We start from the raw sequence: 15,519 nt of genomic DNA, 5'->3' as shown, positions 1-15,519 counted from the left end.
GTGGCAGAGTTGAGCCTTTGTGGTTGTGTTGATCATTGGTGGTTGAGTTGAGCCTTGGTGGCTGAGAGCCCTTATTGGCATGGTTGAGGGTAATTTGATAAAACCCAGAGCATGGTTATGGGTAATCCGATAAAACCCATGATGATGATGATGGAGGGGTTTTGCAAGTACAGGTACATGTATGCAGTTATAATGGTTGAAAAAACCATGTATGCGAAGGGCATCCTAGTAGACTGACGGTTGCAGCGGTTGGCACCTATGCATTTCGGTGGATGGTTGTTCCTTTATATGGACGTCAACATATTCTTTTGTTATGCTTGACCACAACTAGATAGATAAGTAGTCGTTAAGGGGGTTACTTGGAAATTGTAATTCCTACTTGTCTCAGTTGTGATTATTTCTATCTGGAGGAGTATGTTCCTATTCCTTAGGGTTGTTATATCTAGATGTTCCTAGATTGGTGTGTAGTTGAGATATTCTCTCAACCAGGTGATTGTGTGTCCAAGATTAGTTTACCTATCTTGAGACAACACTAAATTTATTTATACGTAACCTTATTTGATTTGAATATACAATATAGTGTGCATGCTCAAATTTTAAGTTATGTAGACAAAAATTTATGCAGATTAAGAAGAAGAAATTTGCAACTAACTTGTATGCATGTGGATGTAGAAACTGCAATTTTTTTTTAAGATGCTTTTTTTCACCTTGAGCAGCTGTCAAGCATCTTATGCTTTTTTTCAAGTTGATCAGCGGTCAATCATACACAGTTTTGCCTAAACTTGTGGAGATTAAACCTTTCCACTTAATCTGATTGGATCACTAAATTTGTGGAGACTAAACCTCCCCACCAAATCTGATTGAATCACTAAGCCTGTGGAGACTAAACCTCCCCACCTAACCCTTGCAGTAGGAGTCCCCACGTTTAAACCACAACATCCATAATCTTCTTGACATCTTATGCTTTGCGTGTTTCTTTTTGCGTTGGCATCTTATGCTTCGACTCTCGCAGCTCTGTGGTGTAGGCAGAAAGAGGATGTCAGAATAAGAAAAGCATAATGGGATTTACAATAAAGCATGGATAGATAAGCTCCACAAAGACTGTTTTACCTTCAAATATAGCAAATGTCCTTATAACTAAGGTAAATGAAGATACTTTTTCCAAAACGTCTAATGAAAGAGTTTATTGTTCCACGTTCAATTTTAGGTGATGGCCTTGCAGTTATGATTATATCAATATAACAAAACCTCAAATGTTCAAAAAAGATTGACAATTCATTTTGCTAGAACCATTAAATCAATAAACAGAAAGATCTAAAGAAAAAAATAAAATAAAAATCTTTCATATTCCTATAAAAAAAATGTAACCTTTATCAACATATTTGTAAAATTGGTTTAAGTTTAATTCAAACAAACAAACATTAAATAAAGTCACCAATCTAATTATGCTATTCTGTATAATTTTAATTTTTAAATTAAATATTTCTAATTATTTTTAATTTTCCTTTATTTATATTCAACATTTTAAAAAATTTTAATGGTTTTTTTTCTTTATTCATATAAAGAATTATCTCTCTTTATATATTATCTCTTTATATATACCAAATCCAATTGATTAACAATTTACACGATTCTTCGTATTTATATATTTTATGTTTATATTTACTCACCTTCAATGGATTAAAATTAAATCTCCTATAACTGAGAGCTCTTAATCTATACGTGGCAATGGCATTAGATTAGAGGTCTTACCGCGGCAAGGGATTTTTAGCAAAAGAAATATATAAACATATATAAAAGCTTGCGTTCACTTTCCATCACATTGAAAGTTCCAACTACCCACATTTACTACAAAGTAAAAATAAGTAATTTTGAGTTGATTGTCAAGTTTTTTTATATGTTATAGAAAATTATGAAATAAGGTTCTTGAAAATAGAGTATTGTAATTTTGTATAAATTAACATTCTTAAAAAATATACATATATATTATATTAATATATATATATATATATATATATATAGATATATATATATTTATATTTATATTTATATTTGGATATAAACATTTATATTTTTATATAACAAAATTGTTAAATAAAGAAATAAACTTGGATACAAACACACACACACATATATATAATTAATGTTAAAATACAAATTTAGATATAAATATTTATGTTTTTATATAATAAAATTGTTGAATGAGAAGGGAGACTTTAGATATAAATATTCATGCTTTCATAAAATAAAATTGTTCATAACAAATTTCATTGAAGGATAAGAAGGAGAATTTGCATATAAACAACCATGCCATCATAGAATAAAATTATTTGTAATAGATTTCATTGAAGCACAAAGAGATTTTGAGTGGGTATTGATTAGATACATTTTTATTTTTATCTTTTCAAAATATGAATTGTGGGCATGAAAAGTGAAAGAGATATTGGTATGTAGAAATCAATGAAGCTTTCTTATTATATTTGAGCATGTCATTTTAATTGCAAAAATCATGCACATAATAAAATCAAATGCTTTTACTTTTGTTTTAGAATTATCTTGTCACAATAAGGGAGTTGAAGGATAGTTTATTCTTATGGATGTATTTTTTCTGAATGCTTGTTGTGGGGGAAAGTATCCAACTCGGAATGACCCTAACTCACTCTAAGGGTGACAGTTCCTTAGCAACAGCTGAAAGCAAAGCTATCTAAAGTTTCTTCTTTATGACATGCAAGAGATAAAAAGGATAGATCCACTTACCGATGTCTTGCGCAAATGGTCGATCCTATCTCCTTTGTTTGCCGCTTGCTCCCAGATCCAAGTCTTTTCACGGGCCCAGCTACACGAGATCCTGCAAATAAGACAAGAAAAGGAAACTACAAGAAGCATTCATTCATAATCGATCTAAGGATTAGCATAAATCAAAGACGCAAGTAAGACAATTCATCATTGAAACACATGCGAATAGAAGAACCTCAAATGCTTTATTAATATATGGAAGTAAGGTTCAGGCGGTGATACAACCACGAGAGGTCCAATCCAGCATCACCTTCCCGACGGAGAGAAATCTCTTCTTCACCTCCCTCAAGCAATCACCCAATACTCTCAACTGCAAACCAACAACGATTCTTTGCACTGAATTCCGCCCTCCAAATCCCATGGGATGAGATCCTTATATAGAGTTTTGGAGTGAAGGCAAGTCATGTTGATGTGTGACTTGCTGTGCTCTTCAACTCCAGTTGTTCTTCAGTCCTTCACTTGGAGTTTCTACCTTCCACTTGGAGTTCTAGAAGCTCTTAACTCATTATTAGGCGAATCTTTTGATCACATGCCTTTCTGGAAGCTTCCTGGGCACTGGCACTTTGAGAAAAAGATTCCTCCACATGTCCAGTTACGCCCAACACAGGTAGCCTTTGTCCTACCTGCTTTGCAACGCAGGTAGCCTTTGTTGCACCTGCTATGCAACGCAGGTACCCTTTGGAGCAGCTGCTTTGATCCAAAATTGACCTGTTTTGAGTGTTTTTTCAGTGGAAGACTTATTTGCAGAGCTGTGGTTTGCTGACCTTGTTCCTCTAAGGGTAAGAACAACATGTTTGGGGACTTTGGATCCCTCAGATTATTGACATTTCATGCTCCATGCTGTGAGGCACAAAAATGTCTATAACAGTTGCCCCCTAAAGTATGAGGTCGTTTATCGGGTGAAATGCTTTATTAGGAGGATCCGAAGTTCATTCAATCGTCGGGAGGTGACCTGTAACAAAATACAATACAATACATCATTTTTCATACTTTCTTTTCATGATCTAGCTGAGGCGGGCATTTCCCATGCTCAGCTTTATAAATACATTTGCTGTACATAAACAGACGATCGTCTGATAGTAGACTGATAATTCTCTGCTTTTAATTATCATCCTTTTAGTAGGATGATCATCTGCTGCACATGTCTATGTTTTTATCTCCTGAATATATATCGTAGCCCGGATGGATGAAACTAGATCCGGGGTCTTCAAACTTCCGATCTTTACACTAAGTACAAGTCGATCCATGTGAGAATTTCTTGAAGTCGAACATGGAAAGACATCGCTTGATTACCAGTCAATAATGTAAACTGTTAACAAGCGCGAGAGGAATCACCGATAATGATGATGACCCTCAAGGTACTGCAGCACAATTCACGTGGCGTGAATATAGGATCTGACGTCGAACACAACACAAAGTCTCCTGGTCGAAGGTCATTAATGTATACCTATCGCCGGAAGTGAGAAACTTGCCATTGAGGCATGCAAGCTTCAAAGTACTGAGGGGGTGTTCCTAGATCAACTTCTTGGATAGTGAGCTGATGTCGACAAGAAGCGATCCGTCAAAGGAGGGCCTTAACGAATCCCACATCAGTGACACGGAACGGAGCTAGTGATGATGGTGAAAACGATCTGTGAAATATGATTCAGGGTGGCGGTCATGGAAGGACGAAAGATGATATATGGTAGTGGATGGGACCCGGTTGACACTTTCTGAATGACATCTCTTGAACATATAACGACACTGATGTGATGGATCGGTAGCATTACCCCATGTATGGATGGTATGGCGACACCATGGTGAAGGGACCGGTGAATGATAATAACCCAACCCGATATTTACGGAGGCAAAAGTGTCATGTTCAAGAGCGACCTGCTACCATTAAGCTTTGAGGTTCTCCCAATTTTTCCCCAGTCATTTCTGACCAGTACCTCTTTATTTTTGTCAAGCTTGAGGAGGATAACATATGCTTGTTCTATAACCTGCCCTTCGGGCAAGCCCATCGCTATGTTTTTAATGAGCCTAGCGATAGGGAAACTCGTTCTCGTCTACAGACAAGTTTGTCGCTTTATCACCCCTTTTAACGAGCCCAGCGACAAAGACAGCTCGGTCCTTTTCATTTTTAGAGAGTCTGAAAAGGGTACATAAAGTGGACTCCAGGGGTCCTTTTTCGTCATCTAATCCCTTAAGTCCGAAAAAGTATAAAACAATACAGAAGGGATGAATGTTCGATAGCTTTATCGAGCCGAACTAGACAAGCGCTCGATCTTTTTGTGCAATAATCCCTCAGGTCCAAAAAGATTAAAATCTAGAGGAGGGATAGCTCTTCCGGTCTTTTTAACGAGCTGGAAGGCCAAAACTCGGCAATCTTTTCATATTTTACGAGTCAGTTGAAAAGAGCTTAAAGAAGACTCGTCTTTTGAGGAACGAGTGATAAACAGGGATAGCTACAGATTCCAGGTACGGGTTGGAATTTTCCAATCACGGCAGTGTCACAAGGATGGCTAGGTGAAATCACTCTTCGCAGCTGTTCCTCAAAATGGGTAAACAATCATATGGAGGTGAACGATCGGCCAAATGAAAGTGGAGGTGGCAGGTGCAAGACACGACCAAGGCTTTTATGGTTGATCAGGTTACATACTTAATGGTTATTTACTGAGATGGGTTCATTTTTTAACGAGCTTGAATGCGCCAAAACACTGCTCAATCTTATGTTTATTTTTTAACGAGCATGAACTATGTGCTAAAACTGCTCGGTTCTGCATGCCCCCAGCATCATAATAACGCATGTCAAAGGAGGGTGCCCCCCAAGCTTCATTGCATTCAACTTGGTGGTTGGAATGAAGGTTTACCTTTGAATTTTGAAAAGGGGATTTGTTTCATTTTTTAATGAGGTTGACACAGTAAAAGAACTATCCTCATGATTCCTTGTTTCATTTTTTAACGAGGTTGACACGAGATAAGAACCGTCCTCGGGGCCCACTATATTTACAGTATTTCCATTAGGGCGACGATCCATGCTGAAAAAATATTTAGGAATCTTCTGAATCCGTTGGATATAGAAGATTTCATATTGTAGGTTTCCACTGTGGCTACTTCCGCCAGATTACTTGCCGGCGATAGGGCAAAAGTACCCATTAAGGCAGGGTCTTTTAGGAGACCTACTCCGATATTTTGGAGTGATTGATTACTTTCATGGATCATTGTGCTGCTTCCCGTAACTTGAGAACTGTTGGGGAGAAATGTTTGTTGGTCGACGATTGTAATTTTTCCTTGAAAAGCAAATACAATTCTCCTGTAGTAGGTCGACACAACTGCAGCCATGGCATATATCCAAGGCCTTCCCAGTAGGATGTTGTAATCGAGGTTTCCGTCGATTACTTCCACATCAACTTCTATTGTTTTGCCCCCCAGTTCAACTTGCAAGTTACTTAAAATCCCGTATGGAGTGTATGATCGTCCATCAAATGCTTTTAACGTCGTTGACGATTTCGACAAGGGTGGTGAGCCTAAATTTTTCCAGCAACTCATCGAAATAAGACATGTAGATGCCCCCTCATCAATAATTGTTCGATGAACAGTTTTGTTGAGGGCTTTCACTTTAATAAGGAAAGCTTGTTGAGCTGGTAACTTAGGGTCATATCCTTTATGATCAAAGGCCACAAGATTGGAATCCATTGGGCCAATCCCACCTATAGCTGATAATAAAGCTTGCTCTTGGGAGGTGCAATTTTGTGCTACCTCAAGTGTCGACATAGCGGACGACGATTGGGTCAGGTCCTCTATTATATTATAATCCTGTGTTATTTTTTCACGAGGATTAAATGTAGACTTGTGTACTACTCCCTTTGGCGACTTTATCATTGGTTTAGGAACGATGGGTGGCACAACTTCGTTCAAAGTTGTTGTCGAACTGCTAGGTTGTTTATCAGCCTTGTTATTCGACCGCTGTGGATTCCGGTAACCTTTATTCCTTGTCAAAGCATTATTCTGCTGCTTTGAGGTGGACAACATAAGCACTTGGGATCGGGAAGCATTTTGATTAGCAACCAGATTTTGGCTTGGATTAGGGAACGGATCAGTCAATACTGCTGGGGTTTTTGAACTCTTGAAGAGTTTCTTAACTTCAGGTATATGTGGACAATCTTTCGTCCAATGATCCTCATTGCATATATGACACCCTGTCGGGGGTCTCCCTTTCCTTTTCTTTTTCTTCTTGCCCCCTGGTTGCTTCAGTTGTTTGCCCTTGTCGGTCGACATGGCATTTACTTCTGAGGCAAGAAGTTCCTCATTTGCATTCTGACTAGAAATTTTGCGTTTGCCAGTCACGCCATTACTGGCGTGAGAGTTAGTATTTGATTCAGGAGGGGGAGGAATTGAAAATGCAGGTCTAGGGGCGTCAGGTATTTTGTCGTAGAGCGTGCGCGACTGAGTATATACTAAGTCTAAGTATTGAGCACGAGTAATGACTTGCTCCTCTGTTACGACTCCTCCCTTGGCCACATCTTCCGTTATAACCAGAAGTAACGACTTTATAAACCATTCAGCTAACAGCTGATCGGGAACGTAAGTTTTCACCATCCTACGACGACGTCGCCACTCATGTATATGATCAGATATGTGAGTGGCCGTTGTCTGTTTGAAGTTGGTAAGGAGTTCTGTTCCTGTTTCATACCTTATCGGTAATTGAAAATGGGTTAAGAAAGTCGTGGCTAAGGAGCTGAAATTGTCAAAAGAGGCTCTTGGCAATTCAATGTACCATTTAGCCGCTGGACCTGTCAATGTCCTCTGGAAGAGGCGAAGTCTTATCGAATCATCATTCAGGGTGTTTGATGAACACCATAGGTGGAATGTCATCACATGATTCGACGGATCTTCACCTGGATTTCCATTGAATTTAGGAATGTCCGATGGAAGTTTATGCGGAATCGCTGGCCACCAAGAGGCATAAGCAATTGGATCATTAGTCAGCCGGTTTAGATCTGGTAATTCTAGAGTTGCTATAAAGGGCAACTGTTGGTTCAGGTTAGGCGAAGCATATCCGGGATAAGATGGTATCGCCTGAGCAATGGGTCTTTGCAGACCAGCATAATGCTGACAACTTTGACAAGGTTGATGGGCATAACCATTATAGCATGGTTGCCCATTACTTACAAAGACTTGTTGCTCAGGTCCTTGATATGATTGCTGGAATGGCGGTTGTTGAGATTGAACCAGCTGTGGTTGTTGGACCATTTGCTGTTGACCAATACTGGATGATTGACCAAGATGAGGAGTCACAGTACTTGTTTGAGCCTGAGTCGCTCCAGATAAGGAGGCACTACCCTGAGGTTGTGATTGAGCCGCTGAGACAAGAGGTTGTTGTATTACAACAGGTAGCGCTTGTACTTGCGACGCATTCGCCATAGCAGGTGTGGTGGTAATATTCGACACAGGGTGTACTGGTCGCACTGAATATGCAACTCCTGATCATTGAGGCAGTATTGGTACCCAACTGCCAGATGTAATTCCAGTTTGACCTGATCCTTTTTGCAAACTCTCATATGGTTGTTCTCTAGGAGGGAACAATGAAAGAGCATACTGCCCTCCACATGGTGGAAATCCAGTACTTAAAGGGCAAATTGGTCCTTGAAGACACATTGGATCAATTTGTTGAGTTTCAACATAAGAAGTACCAGATGATAATCCGGATGAAGAAATAGGAACTAACCATATTGTCGTCCCTGATGGGACTCCGGCTTGTTGTTGACAATTTGCCGGGACAGATGGTATACCAGCGAACATCGTTGGAGTAGCAGCAGGAGGTTCTGCTGTAGCTGTGTCAGACGACACAGTCCTAGATGTCGACGGTTGTTCAGACATATCTAGTCTATCCAAAAGATTTTAGCGATTCTACAAGAACTTACGATGCCAAAAGACTAACTTCGAAGATCAACGCAGGAATAGGAGGTGATTATGTTCCGTTTAAAATGAATTTTATTATGTCGACGCTTTAGACACAACTTGCTTTTTCACTTTTTAAGAGTCGAGAAAAAGCTAAAGATGACTCTAGTCTCCTTCGATGTATTAACGAGCCCGAAGTGACAAATGCTCGGATGGACTTTTTCAGTTATAGAGTTTGAAAAAGGCCAAAAGAAACTACTCTGGAGTTCTAGGCAGAGGGTGTGCCAAACCTTTCGCGAAACCACAGAATACGTTTTACGGTACAAGTGGTCGATCTTCGTGAATGCTGTGTTCACTGCATCGCGATCAGTAGGGCGACCGACACGGCTTCCTATGGATAAAGGCTTTATTCCTATAGGGGTCCCCCAATATACGCGACGGTACGCGGGGGCACAAGTCCGTATTAGTGCTATCGTCCCTCAGGAGGAATCACCCACATTCGTAGAGATCGACAGTCACTATGTTTAACGACGCCGGTTCACGTCTCTACCTAGACCTCTATTGTGTTTCGTTATGTTTCAAAGCATTGTTAGATAAATTCAGTCCTTTTTAGGTTGATCTTGCTTAGCAGTTTGCCTTTATGGATCACCACGTGATGTATGATACAACTCCTAAATGCAGTCTAAGAATGATAAGCAAGCTTTTTTCAATTCTTTCAACTTATGAAAACCTTAACTACTAAAGGAAAAGAAAGACATCATCTTTTCGAACAGATCATAGAGCACACACTGATGCACTTTTCCTAAATCGACATGCAAACTGTCAAAATGCACATGCACAATGCAAGTATTTCTTTTCTTCTTCCTTAATGTTGATGTACAAAAAGAAAGCTGTTGTATAATTTCGAATTTGATTTCAAGCGTAAGCAAACAAGTTTGGTCCAATAATCAAAAGAACACCTTAAGATTCACTCGTTTCAACACAAGAAATACTGAAATTCGAACCATATAACGAAAGTAAATGCTCAAGCAGCTATGAACAGCAATAAACTAGCTCTTAGAATCACAACGACACTTTCTCACAAGTCTAGATCCAAGAGGTCATAGCAAGACTAGTTCACTTTTGCTACGGGAAACAGTGAATGACAGCAAGAAATACAATAAGAACAATCACGATTTCTTCATACAACTGAGGGGGGAATGAAGGCAAAGAGAAGTGGTTTCAGCTGGGTATACAGGTTGACAATAGGCTGCAAAAACAATACTGAAAACTGGGCAACAGACAGTGGGGAATCCCAGTTGCACAAGGCAAAACTGGATTAGCGCAGGTGTTGCACTGTCAAACTGCGATGCAGCGTAGGTAGCCCCTTCGGGACCTGCGATGTCAGTGCAGGTAGCCTTTGTTGCAGCTGCACTGATGAGACAACTCTCGTCTCTCTCAGATTCCGGCTCACAGTTTGCTCAAAAATGAACGGTTTTTGGCCAAATCAGTTGCTATCAGTCAAGTATACTCTAGAGGATGATTAAAGGAAGATGAACACTATCACAAAGAGCTAAAAGAGTCCTTGTGGATCAGCTCTTCAAATCATAAACATGCCCAGCACTAGGCTAGAGTAGCTGCCCTCTACTTTGCATTCGAAGGACTCGCATGCAGTTCGATTCGGTACTCTTTTGTTTAAGAAATGAATAGCAAGAAACACAAGCTACCAACAAGACACGATCCCCAGCGGAGTCGCCAGTCTGTTGTGGGGGAAAGTATCCAACTCGGAATGACCCTAACCCACTCTAAGGGTGACAGTTCCTTAGCAACAGCTGAAAGCAAAGCTATCTAAAGTTTCTTCTTTATGACATGCAAGAGATAAAAAGGATAGATCCACTTACCGATGTCTTGCGCAAATGGTCGATCCTATCTCCTTTGTTTGCCGCTTGCTCCCAGATCCAAGTCTTTTCACGGGCCCAGCTACACGAGATCCTGCAAATAAGACAAGAAAAGGAAACTACAAGAAGCATTCATTCATAATCGATCTAAGGATTAGCATAAATCAAAGACGCAAGTAAGACAATTCATCATTGAAACACATGCGAATAGAAGAACCTCAAATGCTTTATTAATATATGGAAGTAAGGTTCAGGCGGTGATACAACCACGAGAGGTCCAATCCAGCATCACCTTCCCGATGGAGAGAAATCTCTTCTTCACCTCCCTCAAGCAATCACCCAATACTCTCAACTGCAAACCAACAGCGATTCTTTGCACTGAATTCTGCCCTCCAGATCCCATGGGATGAGATCCTTATATAGAGTTTTGGAGTGAAGGCAAGTCATGTTGATGTGTGACTTGCTGTGCTCTTCAACTCCAGTTGTTCTTCAGTCCTTCACTTGGAGTTTCTACCTTCCACTTGGAGTTCTAGAAGCTCTTAACTCATTATTAGGCGAATCTTTTGATCACATGCCTTTCTGGAAGCTTCCTGGGCACTGGCACTTTGAGAAAAAGATTCCTCCACATGTCCAGTTACGCCCAACGCAGGTAGCCTTTGTCCTACCTGCTTTGCAACGCAGGTAGCCTTTGTTGCACCTGCTATGCAACGCAGGTACCCTTTGGAGCAGCTGCTTTGATCCAAAATTGACCTGTTTTGAGTGCTTTTTCAGTGGAAGACTGATTTGCAGAGTTGTGGTTTGCTGACCTTGTTCCTCTAAGGGTAAGAACAACATGTTTGGGGACTTTGGATCCCTCAGATTATTGACATTTCATGCTCCATGCTATGAGGCACAAAAATGTCTATAACAATGCTTCATTATGGATATTGTGCTTAATTTTCAAACTTGATTTTCAAGTTCACTAGGTCATTAAAACATGATCATTCTACGAAGAAAGACATATCTTACACAAAAAATTGAAACATGAGTCAAAGAGAAAGCTAATTCTCTTTGAAGGATTTCAAATTGTTTTTCCAAATGAATATTTCAGGCATGATTAGGCCCAACTCTATATGTATTTTAAATTGAAACATGAGTCAAAGAGAAAGGTAATTCTTGCACTAAATGAGGGAGTGCATTGATGAAATAAAAATGGTTAATGGTAAAAAATTATCACATTAATTAATCAAGTCAAAATGGTTAGTGATCAATCAACAAATCCACTAGATAACAATGATGAACCATAAAGGAGACAAAAAATCCAAAAGGTCAAGCTTGGATCCCTACAATAATCTTATCACATTGCACATGATAGAGGGGAATATTAATGATTGCAACCAATCTTCAAGATTCAAAGTCTTATCAATCAAAATTCAATTAGAATTTGGGAATTCCAAAATTAAAACTAGTCTTCTCAACAAGATATCTACAATGAAATCAACCTCAATTAATATGTTCAAATCAACATATTTGGGAATATCTAACATGGAATATAGAATCCTCTAATTTATCTTCAATTATTGATAAGGATGTTATTTGACAACTAATTTCATCTAAATTCAAAGAGCACTTTGGTGATCATATTTGTTCACTGCTAATAGAATGGTGTTCCTATTTGTTCACCAATTACTATGAGAATGTTTAGACATGACGGTTGTTCACTTTTATAATTTATACTCTATTTCAATATTCATTTCAAATGAACCATTCAACATCCATGCTGAAATTTTTCAAAATATATATTGAAGCTTAGTTCAAATTTTTTAGATGGAAGATTGAAGTAATACCAGTTTATGCATTAGTTCATGTTGTCATGTATAATTTTTCAAACTTGTGATTGAGTTTGGGTGGGAATATTAGACTCTGAGTACTTGGATAATATCAATGTTAGATATCACCTTCTTATTATTTTTTCATCCTTATCTATTGATGAAGTGTTTTCATTATCCACTAATGAGTTAGTGGGATCTAGATCTAGAGGTGGTTAAATATGCATGCTATAAATTAATATCATGAGATAAATACACATGTTCAGTGTTTCCCCTTCAAGAGTAACAACCCCAAAGCCACCTAATTAGTGAGTGTGGCATGCTCTCTCTCACATGAGACCCATTGCTCATATCATTCAAATGCAATTGTTCTCTTTATTCCTCCTTAGTTATATAGTTTCCATCACTCTCATATGCTTCAGCCATAATGTATTAACTCTAGGAGTAACGACCCCCAAGCCACGTAATTAGTGAGTGTGGCATTTTCTCTCCCACACAAGATGATCCATAAATTATCGTGGATATTCCACTGGACAGTTTGTCACAATAGATCTAATAATATTATATTAGAAATATGAAATTCTACATTATTATAGTTTTATTAAACTTTAAGATCTGTAGATTTAACTATAATTAGTGCATGCATGTGAATGGAAATTATGCAGAAAACAGAGAATGAAAAAATAAGCTCACACACACACATAAGACACAAAATATGCTCTGTGAAACCATTTCGGGAGAAAACCCAACTAGAAGGTGAGGGTGCTTTGCTCTCTTTCTCTGTCTGGAAATATGGTTGCAGGTACAAAGAAGTAAGGCATGTGGCCTGTGGGCTACTACAGTGCACAAATCCTCCCTGTGTGCTCTACCTCCTATCCCTCTTGGCTATCTTTCCTCAACTATGGAACAAAATTCTCTTGAAAGAATGGAATGCCTCGTCCTTCTAGTGGCTCAGTTATAACACAACCCGATAACCTACTAGTGGTTAAATTTGACTACATCAACTCTTAACTAGAGTTACAATTTAGACTATTCTAGAGTCTTTTACATCACAAACACATGGCTAGCCCCTTTTCCATGAATAATGGGGGGCTAACGCGTCATCCTCCCGAATTATAGGTGTGAAAACAGGAAGGTCAACTTCTGAGTGGCATAAATTTTACATACAAACATTGATTGACGCACTTCTTATTTCATTGGAAATATCTTTGTGTGTAAAGCAACATGAAGAGGTGTCGCATTAAAATGACAATTTTTTGCCTCCAAAAAACATTGTTTGAGCCTCAAAATGCTCCCGGAAGGTTTCAAACCTTGTTTCACCAATTTGGGTCCCTTTGGTAAAAATGGTCCTATGAGCTAACTCATGGACTTTTTCCACTCTGAATGCATCGAGATGGATGAGAAACAATATAATGATCCAATCTGGATCACACCTCCCCATTTTGGGAGGATTTTGGTCCCCAAAAGCTTCTACTGAATGAGGTGAGGAATTTTTTCCTCCACCTTCTCTCTAGTGTACCATTTAGCTTTGCCTGGAAGCTGTCCCTTCAACCCAATCTACCTTAAAAGGTCATGCTACCCCTATCTTGTAGTTTTGGACCTCTTCTACAAAATTGTATCTTCTGTTAACTCTGCCTGAGCATCTGGTACCAAATCCTCCACAGAAGGTAGGACATGTTCCTCTTCTTGATCTAGCATGGAAGGCTCATAGAATTTCAAATTCTCTACATTCAAAACTGAGTAAATGCGCATATATGGTGGTAAACTAAGTCGATAGGCACTATCACCCACATTTTATAGTATCTCAAAGGGACCATACCTCAGAGCCTTGATTTTCTTATTAGGCCCCTGCAGCCTCTCCTTGTTCAACTGTAACCATACTTTGTCTCCCACCTTGAATGATTTCTTTGTTCTGTGTTGATCATGCCTCGCCTTATACCTCTTCTATGACTTCTACATTGTTTCTTGTACCTGTAGATGGATTTACCTGATCTTCTCTATAATTTTTTCAGCCCTCAAAGCATCTCCTATAAGATATTCCCTCAATCCTCCTTGTTGCCCATATGCAATGTCCAATGGTGAAGGCAACAAATATCCAAAACAAATTTCAAAGGGGGACTTTCCTATAGAAGTGTGGACTTCTCTATTGTAAGAATGTTGTATATATACCATATTTTCATCTAGGTCTTCGGATGCTTCTGGTTGTACCCCATCAGAAGCTGCACCAAAGTCTTGTTGACTATTTCTATTTGCCCATTTGTTTATAGATGGAATGTTGTAGACCTCTTCAACTTCATGTCCATCTTCTCCCATAATGTAGTCTAGAATGCACTGAGAAATCTTGTATCCTTGTCCGAAAGGATGCTCCTTGGTATCCCAAAGTGCAACCAGGCCTGTCCAAATAACACATTTGTTGTTTCTTTCTTGTTGATGGTCTTTTTACAGGGCATAAGAATACACATCTTGATGAACCTGTCAAATACCATGAATAGGTAGTCTTGTCCCTTCCTGGTTGTCGGTAAACCTCCCACAAAGTCCATGGAAATGCTTTCCTAAGGAACACATAGCCCATCATCTACAATTTCTCACCTTTAGGAACACCTCCTTGAAGCAATTGCTGATACACCTCCTTGAAGCCCTCATTCTCTGAATAGGCCTCTCTATATGCATCATGGGTGAATGGATCCATGCGCATAAGAGTCTCCAAAGCTGTAATATTTTATGTGGGTGACCTTGAAAGAATGTCAACCAACTTGTTTGTGCTTCGCTTCTTATACTTGATCACCAAATGAAACTGTTGTAAAAACCCCATCTACTTGTAATGCCTAGTCTGTTGTAGCTTACTTTGGGCCTACAAGTACTATAACTGCTAGTGATCTATGTGGATTAGTGTCTCCTTTTCCATCAGATATTGCTTCCACTTCTTCACAGCTTGCACCATGGCATAGAGCTCCTTGTTGTAGGTAGGGTAGTTAAGGACTTCCCCATGAAATACTTCATAATGGTAGCATATAGACCTTCCTCCCTGCATCAAGACAACTCCCATAGCATACCCACTCACACCTGTCTCCACTTAAAAGGGCCATTGCAAGTTTGGTAATGTCATAACAAGTGCTTGATTGATATTCTTCTTTAACTCCTCGAAAGCCCTCTCC

At 39.2% G+C, this 15,519-nt stretch overlaps 1 pseudogene; it reads right to left on the bottom strand.

Annotated features, from left to right (window-relative positions):
* LOC149227929 (putative disease resistance protein At4g10780) overlaps positions 1-15,053 on the bottom strand; it is a 90,525-nt pseudogene extending 75,472 nt beyond the window's left edge.
* Between the last annotated feature and the right edge of the window lie 466 nt (positions 15,054-15,519).

The sequence above is a fragment of the Pinus tabuliformis genome, chromosome J, assembly GCF_031772625.1.
Source record: "Pinus tabuliformis cultivar Carrire ecotype Pingquan chromosome J, CPIR1, whole genome shotgun sequence".
Lineage (NCBI taxonomy): Eukaryota > Viridiplantae > Streptophyta > Pinopsida > Pinales > Pinaceae > Pinus > Pinus tabuliformis.
Note: the sequence above shows the minus strand (reverse complement) of the source record. Positions and strands in the feature narration are given on the sequence as shown.